Consider the following 5602-nt stretch of genomic DNA (forward strand, 5'->3'; position numbering starts at 1 on the left):
AATTTTGATAAGGGGTAAACTGAGTTTGCCCCTGGGGTTGCTGGTAGCCATACATTTGTTGGGTTCCATACTGAGCCTGATAAGCAGGCTGCGCTTGGTAGGAAGGTTGGGGCCGTGGCCCGCCTTGCATTTGATAACCCATTTGAGTTTGAGGCCCAGAATAATGTCCTTGAACCGGTTGGGCTTGGATCATCTGGCCGGAAGGTTGGCCTGGTTGAATTTGGGATGGACCTGTTTGCCCAGAAGGACGTACTTGCTGGGTGCCAGGTTGTCCTTGAGCAACCAAGGGTTGTCCTTGCGGAACAGATGATTGAGCAGGCTGGATGGCTGGTTGACCTTGCGGTTGGCCAGCCTGTCCAGATGGATGATTAGGGCGGACGGTGGGTTGGCCTTGCTGTATAGTAGGCTGGCCCGTTTGTCCGGAAGGTTGTACTGGCTGAGCAGTGGGTTGGCCCTGCTGTACGTAGGGTTGCCCCCCTTGCCCAGAAGGTTGCACGGGCTGAGCAATGGGTTGGCCCTGCTGTACGTAGGGTTGCCCCCCTTGCCCAGAAGGATGACTAGACTGAACAGTGGGTTGGCCCTGCTGCACGTAGGGTTGCCCCCCCTGCCCAGAAGGATACCCCTGTTGGACTGCTGGTTGACCTTGAGGAATATAATTTTGCCCAGCTTGTCCAGCGGGATAGCCCTGTTGAATGTAAGGCTGTCCTGGTTGCCCAGACAGGTAGCCTTGCTGGGTACCCGGTTGCCCCAGATTACCAGAAGGTTGACTCTGATAGGAAAAATATGGACCACCCATGGCCGAAGGTTGTCCCGGGTAGGGTTGTCCTTGTGGGCCCCCAGATTGTCCTGGGTAGGACTGGCCATAAAGTGTTGCCCTTGGGGGGCTTGCACATAAGGTGGCTGGCCTAGATTAGGTGGTCCTTGAGGTTGTCCAGGAATTGCCTGGCCCCCATGAAAAGAATGAGTACCAGGATCATAAGTAATGCTTAATGGTACCGAGACTTCAACGAAAGGTTGAAGAGGCGCGGATTGAGCGAATTGGAGGTACTGACCGGTAGAATCATAATAAAAGAGTGGACCTTGGTAATTCGGGTCCACAATGGGTTGCCCATGGGCATCATATGGCCCCCCTCCTGGGACAGGACCAGAAGAGGGCTGAGCACTTTGTGCAGGATCGATGACTCCAGACGAAAGACCCGGTTGGCCATGACTCACTTGACCGTGAGAGGGACCATCCCCAGGGTTCGTAGATGAAGATGTTGTCACAGCACTGACGACCGGAGTTGAGTATGCTACACAAACAGTTGGATTCGTGGGAACTGAGGTAACAGGTGTATTAGGGGGTTGCGAAAGAAAGGGTTCCGTGGTGGCAATGAGACTAGGATCCCATATAGTCGTAGAAGGCATTCTGGCAGCTATTCTATCCCTCATTGACTGATACCGTGGAGGGAGTGGAGAAGTAGCTGGAATGGGAGATTCAACATTTGACACCACGGGTGTCTCACCTGCGCTGGGAGATGTCTCATCCATGTGGGAAGTGGACATCGGAGACGACATACCGGGAGGGGTAACAGGAATATCGTCCTCGTCAGGCTCCCAGATAGGGTTCCAATCTTCTTCGTAATCCTCGTCGCCCGGGGCACGTACGTTGATAGGCTGGATACTCGGGATAATCGGAAGAGTATCGCTTACAACTGGTACCTTAGGAGCGACAGAAGATGGAGAACCTTGATCACTTGGACCGGGAGTTGACGGGTCAGCCAGGATGACAAACCCCACACAAAACCCTAAAGGAAACTAACGATAAAGACCCTACTCAAACTAACGCACACAAAATCTAACCAGGTAATGTTATCGTGGCCGAATAAATTTTTAAGACACAGGAACCGAACTTGACCTTTTCATGTTTCAAGAGTCGAGAAAAGGACGAAAAGATGACTCTAGTCTCCTTCGAATGTTTAATGAGCACGAAGTGACAAGAAGCTCACTGACACCTTTTCATTTAGGGAGTCCGAAAAGGATCAAAAGTGACTGTTCTGGAGATTCTAGGCAAAGGGTTTACCAAGCAATCCGTAAAACTGCTTATACACCTTGGCAATCGTATGAGAACCAAGGACTTTCCGTACTGCAGTCAATCTTCCTGAATGCTGTGTTCGGTGCATTACGGCTCGCAGGCCGGAAGACTCGGCTTCCTATGGATCAAGGATAAAAGCCTAGTGGGGTCTCCCTATATACGCGACAGTACGTGGGAGCACAGTCCGTGTTAGACCACTATCGAGTCACAGAAGGAGGAATCACCCAACCGTAATGTGAAACAATAGTGACTATGTTTAAAGACGCCGGAACACGTCTCTAACCTAGACCTCTAGATGTTTGCGTTAATTTCCAATGCGTTTTTAGGTTTATTCAGTTTATTTTATGGTTGATCTTGAATTAAGTTTCGGTTTCAGGCCTTATCGTGTGATCTCTCACAATTACCTAGATGCAAACTACATGCCAAAGAATACCATTTCGTTCGATGAATTCTAACTATGAGAGGGTTAAGAGTTTTCAATCAAACAAAACGAACTCAAACAATCAAACAATCTAATGCAGCTAATGACAAAGAAATGAAATTTTCTTTTTAGAACACAAATCAATGAAATGCTCTTCTTTTCATTAACTATTGAATGTAAAAGATGCTAGTTTGATTTCTTTTTCAATGGCACTATGCACTTTAAAATGAATTTTGAGAGACAGCAACACCGAGCAAAAAGAAGTAAAATCACTCAATGAAAAGCACAACAAGCGTGAAAAGAGCTGATTGAACCCTAGCAACTGTGATCTGTGTCTGGGTAGTGAAACAATCCAAGGATCGGTTCAACAACAATCACCTCAAGTAAACAAGCAAAGAAAGAAAAAAGAGGACGGTTTCCGCAATAGCAAAGGCAAGTAGCAACGAACTTTTGTGAACGAAACAAGGTCAATCCAATGACAACGGGATGATGGCACTAGGTCACGGGACACAAAAACGAAATTCGTCTGACAAGACTTCGCAAGCAAGTTTTTCACAATTCAAACAATAAATATCAAATCATAAACCAAGTAGAAAGAGCTGGAGATAGTCAAACCAACAGGCTCAGGAGGCAAAATTGAAACAAATTCAATTTTACAGGATCAGCGCGGGTAGCGCTCAGCAACAACGTGCTGACAAAAGGTCACGCGTAGCAACTAGGCACTGTCAGCGCGGAAGGACACGACTTAAGCGCGCTGGTTCGATTTCAGAACCGTTGCGACTGTTTTTCGTACAAGCGCGATGGCAACAGGTTTAAAGAAACAGCTATGCGCTGTCAGCGCAACTGTTTTGATATAAACCGCGCTGAGGCTAAAAAGAGGCAAAATCAAGCCAAAAAACTCCCAAACCAAGGCCAGAACTCTTTAAACAATTTATACACCTCCCAGACTGAACCAGGAAGTCTAAAAACAGAGAACTAATCCCCAATCTTGAAAAGAGAGAATAATCGAACTCAAACACAAGCGTGAAATCTAATAAAAGCAATTATACATCAGTCAGAAAGGATGTAATTCACATTAATCATTACAAAGACAAATGAGAATGGAACCATAACAGTAGTCATCTATTATTAAATCAATAACAGAGAAAGGTACAACCAAAGTTCTGACGCTGAGTCCTTCTCTAGAGGGTCCAGCCAGCAAGTCTCTTAAGCATTCACCCTTGGAGGTAGATTCCCCCAACACAAAATCTCTCTCTCACACAAGCAATACTCACAACCTTCCTTAAGCTTCCTCTAGCAAAACCACACTTGTCACACCAACTACCTACTAGCAGCAGCAATCCAAGCACTATGAATTCCACACTATCCAAACTAGCTGCTCATGGCAATGGTGGAGGTTTAAATAAGAGAAGGAGTCTCCATGAATGGTGGGAGGACAAGCTTATCTCCAAGGAAGGTGGTTCCAAATGACGAACATACATGCCATAGAAGGGAGGGCGATACTCACAAGGCTAACAACCAGGTCTGGAGTTATCTGGAAGGCTGGCTGTTAGAACAAATTCGCCCAAACTGGATCAGCGCGGGTGTAACACTGAACTGGAGCGCTGACAGCACATCATAATAACAGAGAAGGCTGTGTCAGCGCGGCTTAATACTTTCATAGGATGCGCTGGCTCATGAAATTCGACTAGCGCGGAAAACCCGTGTGCTTCCACGCTGGCAGCGCATCAGTTACACTATCATCCGCCAGTCAGCGCGGTAATTTTAATGAAAGTCGCACTGATGAATTAAACTTTGGAAAAGTGGGTCATTTGGCCAGTTTAGAGAGCATGAGCATGGTGCATTTGATTTCATGACACAGTCGGGAGACTGACAAGGAGACAGTGACAATTTACTGCGTAACACTCCCAACAGTTGAAAGAGAGTGCGAGACTATAAATGAGTCTGTATGGGAGCTACGCGATACAGATATTGCGTGTAGGATCACTATGTCATGGGGGTCACGACCACGTATAGGGGATTGTGCTGCTACATGGGTAGGCTGGGAGGTGACCATTGGTGTCACTGTTCATGACAAGAGGTCCAAGTTAAAGCAAAAAGGAGCAGGCAGTGGACAATTAAGACACAAATTAAGAGCTATATTTGGGACGATCTGCCGCCAAGAAGGCATTAATGACTCAGAAGTGGGGGGAAGGGTCGAATTGAAATTCAAAAGATGCTATAAAACCCCTAGGACCAGCCACAAGGCAACACTTGGTTGGCTGAGAATTGAGCAAGTACAGAGCATTGAGCATCGCGTACTCTTACCATCCTCAAGTGTAGACACAATGACGATTGCTAGAAAAAGGGTGCGATTCACTAAAGTTACCACAGAGCCCCATATAGCCCCTGAGGAGCCTGAAGAGGCAGTTTCTGCAGTAGAAGTTCCAAAATCACCACGCACGCCGCAGCCACAGAAAGATAAAAAAAAGATGGGGCCAGTTCGTGTATCCCCAAGAAACCCACGGTTTGACAAACTGTCAATGACAGAGAAGGGAAAAGCCGTCACCATTGAGACAGAGGAGGAGGAGGAAGAGTTGCAAGCCCTGATCGCCCAAATTGAGGCGCAAGACGATGAGGTGGGGGATGTCTCCAAAATGCCTTCCACGACAAAGTTACCTCCTTACATCCCCTCGTGGAGGGGAAAGCCAAGTTATCGAAGGACCTGGAGGCCATGAAGAGTGTGCTCCAGACCTCGCTCCTCCCTGATGATATAAGGTTTGAAGGTCTGCCATTGGAACAAGTACCTACTATGAAGTTTGAAGATTGTGACCTCGCAGACAGCGAGAAGTTCCAACAGTTGGCCGCGGAGAAGTTAATGAAGCAGAAATGGTTGTGCGGTGTGGAGAGGGCTAGGTTACTCCATCTGCGATGGATACCCCACTACCACCACACGCCCATCACCATTTTTGTTATCAAGCAGCTGTTGTGATTGGTGCATGATGGGTATCTCTAGCTGGAGGAGCCGACTCCTGTCACGGCCGATCTAATCCACTGAATTTCTTGACTACCAGTCAAAGGAAATGACCCCGCGGCCATAGCAGGAAAAAGCAGTGACTTGGCCCTCA

This window comes from Pinus tabuliformis, chromosome 7, assembly GCF_031772625.1.
Source record: "Pinus tabuliformis cultivar Carrire ecotype Pingquan chromosome 7, CPIR1, whole genome shotgun sequence".
NCBI lineage: Eukaryota > Viridiplantae > Streptophyta > Pinopsida > Pinales > Pinaceae > Pinus > Pinus tabuliformis.